Source organism: Triticum urartu, chromosome 3A, assembly GCF_056163025.1.
Source record: "Triticum urartu cultivar PI428250 chromosome 3A, HENAU_Tu73, whole genome shotgun sequence".
In the NCBI taxonomy this organism is placed as follows: domain Eukaryota; kingdom Viridiplantae; phylum Streptophyta; class Magnoliopsida; order Poales; family Poaceae; genus Triticum; species Triticum urartu.
Window position 1 is genome coordinate 719,950,887 of NC_141875.1, and position 12,580 is coordinate 719,963,466.

Sequence of the window (12,580 nt, forward strand, 5' to 3'; positions counted from 1 at the left end):
CAGGGATGATGACACAGAGCTCCGGAGGTCTTCGTATTTTCTTGGTTGTTTTAGGGTGCTCTTTTGTTATTCTGGTTGTTTATGCGTGTGTTAAGGTGTGCTTGTTCGGGTTAAGAACTTTGTATTATGTCATGATTTGAATACAAGCAAACTTTCTCAAAAAAAAGCCACACCCAAGGCGTTCATTGTCGCGTATACATCCACTGCCGCTTCCTTTAAAAGTTCCAAACTTCATCTAAAAAAATCTAAAAACGATCAAAAGTTCCAAACCCTAGCTAACCTCGTTCGGCCAATCAGCGGCGGCAGAGGCCATAGGAGGGATGGGTCACCAGAAGAGGAAGAGGAGGACACCAAAGCTTGACGGTGGAAGGGCCAGGGCTTCCGATGGAGATCTGGAGCGTGAAGCAAGGGGAGATTCAGATCAGATCGGGATCATCAGCGCTGATTCGGGTGAGGCCTGGGCGAATAGCGATATCTCGTGAAGAAAACAAAGATGATCCGCGACGGTGATCGGCTAGATGAGGAGTGCAAGGGCCGGACGGTCTACCATGTGGCATGCCACTGGGACTTGTCTATGTGTACCACGCCGTACAACGTGTACAAGATGGACCTCGCTTCCTCTTCCTCGTCGGCAATGGCGAAGCGTCTGCACGCAGCCGGCAGCCTGCGCGCCCACGCAGGCGGCAAGTCCTTCATCTCCTTGTGGTCGAGGCATCGCTCGTGGATCGTCGGCGTCGGGGGCGACTTGGGCGAGGTCATAATCTTCGACACCAAGTCGCCGGATCTGGATAAGGCTGTCATCCACGGGCCGAACCTCATGTCCGCCAAGCGGTGCCCTGTCCTCATGGCCGTGGGTGACCAGATTTATGCGTTCTGCAAGAGACCCTCCTGGACATCAGATCCCGACTTCCCGCCATGGTTCGAGGTGCTTGATGTTTCCAAGGCCAGAGTAGTCAGCGACGGCGGCCTCCAGCGCCTCAAGGGGTGCTCCTGGAGCAGCCTACTGATTCTGCCGTGCATCCCATGGAAGCTCAAACCTTGGGAGTACTACATCTCTCTGCTGTGTACAATGCTCACATCCTATGTGCTGGTTGCTCCCTACATATTGGTTTCATACGATCAGCCGTCGTGGGGCACACATGCATTTGACACGGACTCACACGAGTGGCACAAGATCCACGACAATCCGCTGCCTTTCGTCGGCCGCGCGTCCCGGCATGGCCCCATCTTCCTTGCTTCCTCTAATTAGAAGGATGGGCCCATAAATGCTTACTGCATCCGTCTCACAACTTTTGATGCTCTCAAGCAATCCATCACCCCGCTGCCGGTGGAATATGAAGGAGAACATGAACTTGAAGCAGGCCCCTGCTGCTTCTCTTCTTTGGACAATGAGCACTTCTGTCTGTTAAGCTTTGAGCTTGACAGCAAGGGCATCATGCTTCATTCTGGTTCCAATGAACTCTATCCAACCAAGGAGTATCTACGCTTGAGAACCTATCAAATAGAACGATCACTCCTGGAGACCCACGAGGAAACACTGCTAGCTGTGAAGTCGGTGGTTGCAATCTCCAGCAAGTTGGAACATCACTTCAAGATTAAAGATGTATGCCATGGGGTCACCCCCTTGGCCTCCACTCTTCTGTGCATGCGCCCTTTTTAATTAACTGTGGATGTCAATAGTACTCAACTATATGCATGCTTGTTTTCTACATTTCATATGTTGTTTTCCTTGTACTGGACTACCGTTCCAACTATGTTCTCTCCTCCCACGTCAATACATGATTTAGCTTGAACAAAGAGGTAGATATGTTTTTCGGTGTACTCTGTGGCTCGGATGTATATATTTTCCATATGTGTTGTCTTCCACAAGGCTTAGACTTATGGCAGCGTGCATCAAGTTGAAGTGTATGTGGACGTGTGTTCGATGGTTGTGCTGCTACCTTTAATCATTATCAGTGCTAAGCATGCTATGATGTCGAAAAACCAGCATGCGTCATTGATAAAAGATGAACGCCTTGTACTATTCTTTTTCCTATTTCCGCTTAGATACAAATCAAGCCTAGTTTGGTAGGCATAGTTTGGAGGGTTTAGAGGGTCTTAAAATCCCCAAGCTCTCATTTGGTACACCGGGTCAGCCCCTCCAGCCCGTTGACTCCCCTTCCCCACCCAATCCACCGGTCGCCTAGCCCTTGAGCATCCTCGTGACTTGGCACAAGACGGACACTTCACTTCTTCCTTTGACACGCCGCTGTGCACCCCATGCCTTATTGCACATTTTCTCGTTTCTTGATGGAAACTGGAAAGTAAACTGTTCCAAGTCCCTAATCATGGCACCTTGTGACATATAATGGGGAAGTGCCATTGCTTTAGCCTAAAATTGCTAAAACAAATTTATAATTCATGCACGGATGATGTGCTATTGTCGTATGTGTTCCATATGGTCTAGGATAAACAATGTGGCAAGGGAGGGGCGATGACGGCGGCACGTCTTCGGCTCGCTTCAGTGCTTGTAGCCGTCGCTAGGTGGTCTACGGATATGGATGTAATTTTTATTATTTATGTTGTTCGTTGTACTGCAATGATTGAAGATGAATAGATCGAAAGTTTTCTCGCAAAAAAAAAGCCCCATTGAGGAATATACGGAATGCTGTGAAGCTTTTATTTCCTTTTGTACAGAGAAGATTTTTTTTTAAAGTTATTGGGTGCACCTATCACGCATGACAAAAAAAATTGAACATGCATGACAGTACCCTGCATATGTACGCTGGGTGAAGGGACATTACAGGAATAACATAGTACGTTGGGTTTGAAAAATACCCAGCGAAGGACAGATACACTTCGGCAAGGGCTTTGCCCAGTGTTGCCCTCGGCAACGACGGCTCGGCTACTCCATGTCGACAAAGGGCCGTAAGCCGAGATCCTCTCCACGGTGACTCGGCAAACATTTCTAGTCCTGGGTGAAGAATAACATCACCCGATCGATCTACCGAGCCTGGTCTTACATCAGCCGATGTAATTTTACGGCGATGAAATCGTTAGCGGTCGTCCACTTCCCCACGTGTCATAAAAAAAGAAACTAGCCCACTCCCCCGGTCGGTTCCTCTCTCCCTACGGCCCCTCCCATCTCGTCATTGCGGCGGCAGGGTCAGCGACGGCACCGGAGGGACGACCCGGCGGCGAGGACTACCTCTCTCGTGCATTGAGTACTTCCCTTTCCTCTCTCATGCGGTAGGGATTCCGAGGCGCGCGGGCGGTGCAAGATCCGGGCGAGCTCGGCAGCGACAACGGCCTTCTCCGGCGTCCCTCTCCACCCTCGGCAGTATTATTGCCAGTACGACCCTCCCCCATCCCCCTCCTCCCCCTCCTCCTCCTCCTCCTCCTCCTACTTCTGAATTTCTAGGGTTAGGGCTATTGGTTTTTGGGAGCAGTGCGGGGGAAGTGGAAGAAGACCAAAAAAGGAAAGGAAAGGAAAATGAGGAGCCCGAGTGGAGGTAATGCTGGAGATAGGCTCCTGACGGTGGGATCAATTCAAGGAGGGGGTTGAGATCATAGCAGAGGAGATGAAGGCCATGTGGATGGTAGAGAAGAAGAGGAGGAGCTCAAGGCTGCCGATACAAAGGAACCACAGTAGAGTATCAGACTTGGATCTAGCTGAGATCAATTTTTGTTTGTCACGGGCACGTGAATCCTCTCTCTGATTTATCTTTTGTCTAAATTTCATGATTTTTTATCCTATAGCAATAAACGATTGTTCTGACTTAATTGAATGTTCGCAATTATGTACGTAAAGAATCAGCATGTTCTGAAGCGAGAAAATTATTGTTCTGATTGGTGAAAGTTGGCTGCATCACTCACTTCAGGAGATGGTCATGTGCACTAGGAAATTAGCTTGATTTGAAGATAGTACAATCAGGCATAGCTGCTGGCGTAGCTAGCTGGACTATGCAGTACCTAATTGGAATTCACAACTAGTGTCTTCGGTAGTTCCAACAAATCAGGTATTCAATAGAAAGCAAACAATTTTTCCTGTTAGGAAACATTAAGCGTTTTAGTGCATAAGAACAGGACAAGGAGAGTGTTGTATTTTGAAGTTTATTAGGCTATCAATAGAAAATGAATAACGCAGTTCAGATTAAGGAGTGTTTACTAGTTGTGTGCTCATACAAGTACATGGTTTAGTTGTACGTGCAATCTTTAAGTTGTTCCTTTCTAGGACAATTTCTAAGACTGTTTTACTTTTATTCAAAGGTTTTGAACTTTGGGAACCCGCGTCCGGCTCAACGGGTGGCATCAACAAGCGCTGGCGGCCGGCCTCGGCACTGCTGGTGGTGGTTATATGGTGGACGGAGCACACCAATGGGCTTCGACGACAGGGCATGGTGGCGAGCTAAATCCTGAGTCCAGCTAGGCTTTTTCTGGTTCAGATTTTGTTACTGTTTTCCATTCAGGATTTTGTGGTGAGCAAACCTAGCATGTGCAGTTGTTTGTTTGAGAAACTCATGTCCTGGCGTAGGCTAAATATATCAGTAAATTGTCATTCCCTTGAGAGTGTCGACAATTTTCTTATCTCAAGTGTTGTACCATGATGCAATTCATATTCCGGTCATTGCGGTGTGAGTGGTCATGGCGATGCTGCCTCCCTTGCTAGGCTAGCAGCGGCGACATTGTCTGCAGGTTTGGGTTTATTTTGGTTGGGTGTGTGCAGACGGGGAGCGCACCAGAGGAGGTGAGCAATCCCATTTCTAGTGCTTTTAGTTCTAATCAATTTCCACTTCATTTCGCTTTGTCGCGTTCTTCCCAAATTGCCAAATTGGTGTTCAGAGTTCAATTCTTGCAGAAGCTGCACATTGGAGATATCAGGAGACTGAACGCATCCTGCCAGAAGAGGTAATTCGAATTTTAAAGTATATTGTTGCCATTTGTGCATGTCACTCTGTAATTATTGTTTGTTAGGAATACTCGCATTCTTGTTTATTTTGTATCTCCAAGTACTTTGGTTGGATGTTTTTTTAGACTAGGAAGTTCTTAACTGTTGCTGTTCCGGTCCATGCTGAAATAGAAAAGTGTTTATGTAGAATTTATGTGCTCTTTGACATGGAACGACTAACTACTAATCGGCTACCAATTGGCAAAGATTTTGTCAGGTTGCAGTGAAGTTATGTAGGGAGACTACTTGGTTTATTGTTTAAAGTGTTTATGTTTGATGTTTTTCTAGATGAATAACGAGGTGGCCTCCCTGGTTCCATTAGCATAAATGATACCATTAGTGAGTCACCGTTCCAACTTCCAAGTTTAGAGAAACTAAAATTTGATCTACAGAACTACAAGTCAAAAGATGACTAGCAGTGTGCACACAGGCACCTTTCCAAAGTAGCGGCCAAAGAGTAGAGGGACTAAGCCAGGAGCAGCTTTCCTTCTACGTCTTAAGCTCCAGACTGCTTGGAACTTTTGGCAATTCTAGTGCACGTCTGGAGATACCAACAACATTCAGTGTCGAGGCTGGGCTGGTCAAGGTCTTTCCTCCCATGCATTTGCTCCACGTTCAGGGGAGTCCAAAGGGATAGGCTGCTGATCAGATCAGCAGGACAGGCTGTGGATGCAGCCGAAGGCGAGGGTTCCTCTGCAGTCAGCCACATTCCAGCAGCTGGCCGCCTGAAAATTTTGTTACCAACACGCAGAATGAGTCTAGCTTCTCCGTTTTCTTTGTTCACCATGAAGATTTACGGTTTTGTTTCAGACCCATGTGGGGAATCATTCAGCAGGTTACATGATTCTGAATCTGAATTAATTAAAATTATTGTCCAGAGTCATTGTACCGTACTTGCTTATGACTGCTTGAACATTTAATTTTATTAGCGTCATCCGAATTGTTGTTGGGTGGTAGTCGCTTAAATTTATCATTATGCTACTGTGTGTATAAATGGTACAATACAAAGTAGGCATGTAAAGACGAACTCATTATGTGGTTGGTCTAAAGTAACTTACCATGTGCCATGTGCCATTCCTATGATATTAGACTACAGTAGGAAATTGGTCCAAGTGAACCGTATGAAAGTATTTGAGGCTGTCCTTCAAGAAGAAAAACACAAGAATTTCACCCAACAGTCAAACTCAGCTTCCACCGTTCAAAGTAACAGGGAATGCGTTTCCCAAACAAGTTAAACATGAAAAGTTCTTAGTGAATATTTAAATTAGTTATTCATTGTACTCCTCTCAGGAAGCATGCAGACATAGCATTCGCACAGTAGCAAACACGAAACACGGGCAGCGATGCTAATGCCGATTTGCTCCCTTTCTTACTCGTCTCAACCTTAGGGGCCACACATCGTTAACTAAAAATTTCAAGAATGCAACCACTATTTATTGCAGTAATTTACGTCACAATCAGATTTTTTTCTTCCCCGCAAAAAAATCAGTTTTTTTCTTATGCACAGAAAAAAAACAGCTTTCTTCTACTGTGTTTTTTTCAGGGCGTGGGACTGATTCTCAATCTTACTTCACGTGCAACTAGATCTTACCTCACGTCACTGGTTCTCATCGTGGTTTTCCATTGCGAGGCTGATTCTGAGGCTCGTAATCTTACCTCATATCCACTCGGTAAGCTTACCTCACAAGCCTTTCACTCTTACGTTGGATTTAGGCTGGTCGGCTCATTGTGTGGGTGGGCTGGGGTGAGGAATAAGTATTCTTAACCCAGGATGGCGAATAGCGCGACCCTTGGTTAGATGCTAAATGCAAGCAGACGACTTTTTCTAGTCGGAGTGAGTGGCATCGTGCATTTTAGTAGAGTGCGTCACGTTCCAATTTGAATAAACTGTATGCTCACCTGTAAATCACTTGTTGATAATCATTATATAGAAATGACTTGTTAGGGTATTTGATATTTTTCCTATATAAAAGGATGTGACACTTCTCTCATAGCAAACACACGCTTTCCCTAAAAAGAAAAATGCAACTCCTTTTCTTATTATTTAAAAAAGTAATTCACTCATTCTCTCACCGCATGGCATGACGCTCACACTCACATCTAATTCCCCCGACTTGCTCTATCTGCAGACGTCGTCATTGCCATCTCTCCCCGCCAAGGCGTTCAACCTACACCTTCCTCTCAGCACCGCCTCCCCTTCCCTCCATGGCGTCTCCCTTCTCCTCCTCTCCCCTCTTCGGTGTCACAGGTCGATTCCCAGTACCAAGGAGTGCACACTGTCATATTTGAGGGCGACCACCACATCGTATTTTCGCTGCCATGATATACGTAATGGTATATATCATGCAATCCTTAAGCCTCTTCTTTTCTAAAATAAATATTGTCGATTTCAACATCAAAAGAAATAGCAAAACCTGTGATACTGTTTAACCCTTATATCAAGATTGCAAGATTGTTTTCAATTGTTAGAAATATTGTTGCTAGTTTAGGATGCTTGCATTTCAAGATAGCTAATATCTTATTCAGAAGGATGCTTGCATTTCCAGCTTAGCGATGGACATAGCAACTAATTTTTTTATTTGGATGTTGAGTTTCACTCATATTCAAAGTGCAACACTTATGTGTCCTTCTGTGCACTTCCTTATGTTGAGTTTCCCAGCATCATATACAAACTTGCTGAGCAGTGAAAAAATTGTAAATAGCTTGAAAAAGGTGGAACAACTTGCATATTTGAATACTCCAGTTGAATGTCTATGCATTGCCATGGAATAAAAAAACCATAGCAATTGAGTAATTGTCCCAATGCAGAAATGTGTTGGATAAGATGACATGTGGTCTCCATCCATAGTAATAAAATTGATTCTGTCTATGTTTCTTTTCGCCACGACAATTGTCATTTCTTCGTAACCATCCTCTCCTTGCAATAAGACGAAACAGTACATAATCTTCTCCCGACCCCTCCTCCCGTTCCACCTTAATGCTCGAACTTGCACTTTTACAAATTATATATAAATATATATGTTATCGATTAAAAAGAGTACTTTGATTATATTTCTTATTTAAAAATAATTAAAGATGTACATGGTGGTTAATCTAACCTTATCTTTTTACCACAAGGATAAAACTTGAAACTAATACAGAGCCTTGATTAACTAAAATGTCCCTTGTCCCCATTTCTTAAGTTCCTGACAAGCTACTGCCCACAATTTCCCCGTGGCCACTCAACCATGTCCACCTCTGAGCATGAAAATTAATCAATCATTAAAATTCATAATTTGACTATGGCAGATTGGTGAGAAGCTATGAGCATGGTTTTCAATTTCAGCACCAACCGAATTCACCAAAATTCAGTGTATTTAGTGAGTTTCAGTGGTTTTAGTTTGCATTTGGGCCAAATGACCAAAATATTCACTTGAATTCAATTAAAAGTTATTTTTTTCAAAAAAATAAAAAATATTTAAATTCCTATGCACTACTGAAATTGCTAAAATATTTTGGCCAAAACATAAGTATTTCTGTGTCTAGTGAAATTACTGAAATTCAGTTAATTTCATCAAAATATCTCTGAACGTGAAAACCATGGCTATGAGTACCTCTACAAAATGTATGCAGTGCTTGGGTATCCTCGAAATAAAACACATGTAACCAATTCCAAATAGCTTATCAGATGAACATAGCAAATTGGTTACCTCTGGTTTAAATTCATGTGTTCTAACCAAAAGAAATGAAACCTACACAATATCCTAGACTATGAGTGGCAATGGTGGTCGTTCATATTCATCTGGGCTGCTGGAATCCTATTCTCTTAGCCTCCAGTCCGTGCTCAAGGCAGTCTGTCGCTCTAGTACGTCTCGTGATGGACCAGTCATCACCAAACAATCTTTGGGGATAGCGGTGCGATGGTGGCTTCGCCAATTCAAGAGCTATTCTGCCACACTTGTTCCTTCATAGGCGTCGCCAGTCCGGCACCAACAATAGTTCATCATTGCTGCTGAGCTTGGCCCGCAACACTTCCTCTAGCCGCCTCCGCACCCTCCCAATCTCGAGAGGTATATGAGAGCCTCTTTCCCATATTAATATATCTGAATACGTGTCCAACAGATAATGGAATTTTCATCAAATAATCTACAATCACTACTAGGAAAATGCTTATACACAGTAGCATAGTAGTAGCGCTGTAAAATAGTAAGCGCTGCTGCTACTTAACAGGAGCGCTCGGGAACTACATGCACTGCTAATATGAGCATAGCAGTAGCGCTGGACCTAGAAAACACGCTACTACTAAAACTGATAGACCGTTCCAGGTATGCTAGGGATACTAGTAGCGCTCATTTGTAGAAAGCGCTACTACTATTGATCTTAGCAACAACGCTTTTTTCCTTACCAGCGCTGTTGATATATTCAGTCCCCTCCTAATAAGACCAAAGTTTAGTCCCACCTCGCTCCGCGAACAGAATTTTTACCACCTTAAATATGGTGCTTCTCAAACCATCACAACCACTTACTCCCTCCTTCCATCTATATAGGGCCTAATGCGTTTTTTAAGACCGTCTTTAAGTATTGACAAGATTAATAGTACATGACATGCACAATGTGAAAATTATATCATTGAAAGCTCCTTTCAGACACGAATTTAACGGTGTGCTTTGTGTAAGTTGCATGTCATATATTATTGCTCTAATATTTGGTCAAAGTTAGCCTCAAAAAACGCATTAGACCCTATATAGATGGAAGGAGGGAGTAGTCTTCATTGAACTCTATGTGTAGGATCTGTGTCCGCAATAGGAATCTTCACCGATTCTTAAACAGGAGAAGATTCCTATTGACAATTTAGATTCTACACAAAAAGATCATTGATGACCAATGTATTTTTGAATTTTTTTTACATGCTTAACGTTAGCAGTAGCGCTTTTCCATAGAAAGCACTACTGCTATAGACTTTAGCAGTAGCACTTTTCACGGACAAGCGCTACCACTAAGGGCCCTTATCCAAACCAGCTGACCCGCGCGCATCACTCTCCCCCTCACACTCTCTCATCGCCTCCATCGCCCTCGTCGCCGTCGCCGCCACCGTTGCTGTCGCCATCCTCCTCCTCCACCCCCAGGTCGATCCCTCCCTCACTACTAGGGAAAACCTTATACACAGAATCTTAGCAGTAGCGCGGTTTAGATACAAACGCTACTACTAATTAGCAGTAGCGAGCTTGGGAAAACTGCGTTACTAATAACCTGATAGTAGTAGCGTGGGTTTTTACCCCTCGCTACTACTAAGTTATTTCCACCGTGCCTCCCGGAACCAGCCGTAGTAGTAGCGCGGGTTGTAAAACCTACGCTACTACTACGTGGATAGCCATAGCGTAGGTCAGACACCCGCGCTACTACTAGTCTCCCATGCCACCCACCCCCGCCGGATACACTCCCACCCACAACCGTCCCACACCACTCAACCCATGTCTGTCTAAAAAAATCCACCAACGCCCGATCCAGATCCCCTCCGCCTCCATCCCCCGCTGCGTGCGCCACGCCGGCGGCCGCGTGGCCGCCGCTCCCCGTCTCGCGCCGCTGCCCTCCCCTCCCCCCAGTCCAGTGAGCTCGCCAACGAATCTCGTATCCATCATATCGCCGTCGCCGGCCGCATCCCGTCCCAGCCCACCTGCCCGCCGATGGCCTTCTCCTCGTTCCCATGGCCGTTCCGCCGCCGAGCCGGCGGCGGCGGCAGCGGCGGAACCGGCCCAAGCAAACCCTCCGCCGCGGAGGGGAAGGAGGAGGACGCGGAGGAGCTCGGCGTCACGCCGCAGCTCCTTGACTTCCTCCAGACACTCTCCCCCGACGCCTTCAAGTCCTTCCCCTCCAGCTCCACCAAGGCACCCCCTCCTTCCTCCCTTCTCGATTTCGCTCCCCTGCTAGTTCCCTCTCGATTACTGGCGGTGCTATGCTTTGTCGCAGGAGGATCCGCGGAGTCGGCGGTCGAGCTCTCGGACTGGCAGCAGCGGCACGCCGTCCTCGTGCTCGCCAGAGCCAAGGTAGGTCTCCCACGGATCTCGTCCTTCGCTTCGCCCAAGACAGAGATGGATCTCAGGTCTCAAACTGTAATTTGTGATCCCTGCAGGAACTCGCTAAGGTCCGCTATGATCTCTGCCCACGCCACATGAAGGACAAGCAGTTCTGGACATACATCTTGTCGTAAGCTCTTGCCTCGTTAGCTTTAGCCCATGTGTGAGTGCATTGTTCCAGTCCAAGTGCTCAATTAGCTTCATGCTGGTCTTGATTTTGTGAATCTTCAGTTAGGAATTCTAGTCCATGGTGCTCCTTAATACCCAGCAAACTATATTTGTACCTAAACATGATCGTCCCAGTTGCGTGTGTACTGTTGTGCTGTTTTGTATATATAATAAACATCCAGCAAAAGGGATTGGCATCTAAAGATGAGAAATTGTGTCAAATGTGAGTACCTGTTTTTGTAAAAGTTCAGCAAAAAGGGACATCATCATGTAAAGCGTGGTCTCTGTTTGCTGAACAACTATCCATGAGGTGTAATATAAGTAAGGTGTTGGTCCTAATATAAGTAATAACAAACCATGGCTAGTGATAATTCCTCTGTTGTTCGATCCTTTATATATGCAAAAGAATACACACATGTATGTTCCAGATATGGCCAAAGTTGTAAACACTAGATAATCCATCAAGTGGGCTTTTGATGCCATCCTGCAGCACGCGTTGTTGGGTTTGACTCTAGCCAATTTCATTTTCAGGTAGGTTGGTGGGTGGGATATGCTAATGACACCGATGACTCAATCCGGAGGATTGTGCGGATAAACCCTGGTGTCAGGAGATACGTCGCCAAGAGCTACAGCCCAAGGTCCGGTTTCTCCGTTCTCTTAAGTTCGGTTGATGCAAAATTGAACATGCAATTTTTAGCCTAATTTATCACAAGTGAGGAGAAGTGAATTCTATAGTCCATTAGCTACGGTTGATCGGCAACTGCATAAGCTTCTATTTCTACTTCTGAATTTTCAATGATTGTATGAGCAAATGAGTGCTACAAATGTACAGTTTTGTTGGTTTAGGCAAACACCTCACAGTACTCAAAAGTAGAGTTTGTAGAAACCATAGTATTCTGATTGAGCTAGTAAGATTTAGTTTATGTAAGTTTAGTAGATGAACTAGTAGGATCCTTCTGCTGAACTGCTACTAGTAGGACGGCTTGCGATTAGATTAGTCTAGTCTATGCAGCAGGTGCACGCTCTGAGCTCGCTCGCAAGGTGTTTGCAACAATGCCTCTAGGAATGTTGAAATGTCAATTTGTTCAATCAATGTAGAATTCTGTGTTCCACAGGATACAAAGGAGCCTATGGACCTTAAACTTTGCTCATTAAATTGAAAATAAAACATTGTACTATTGGTACACAAACAAAACATCTATGGGTGGGGATGTTGGCATTGCGCGATTAAATTGAAAAAGAAAATGCTCTCATCAGATTAGCATATACGGTGTGCTTCATGCATCCAAGAGACCAAGACGTCTTCTCTTCTCTATGGAGAGAAGCTGATTTGCATTGACGGCTAATGATGATTCTTTGTGTTCCATAGTTTAAAAGGCAACCATTTTGCACTGGATAACCAAGTATTCTGCCAGGGTTAAATTTAATTAAG

At 45.0% G+C, this 12,580-nt stretch overlaps 1 pseudogene; it reads left to right on the forward strand.

Annotated features, from left to right (window-relative positions):
* Positions 1-10,590: 10,590 nt before the first annotated feature.
* Positions 10,591-11,114, forward strand: LOC125547294 (uncharacterized; annotated as a pseudogene).
* Positions 11,115-12,580: the final 1,466 nt, after the last annotated feature.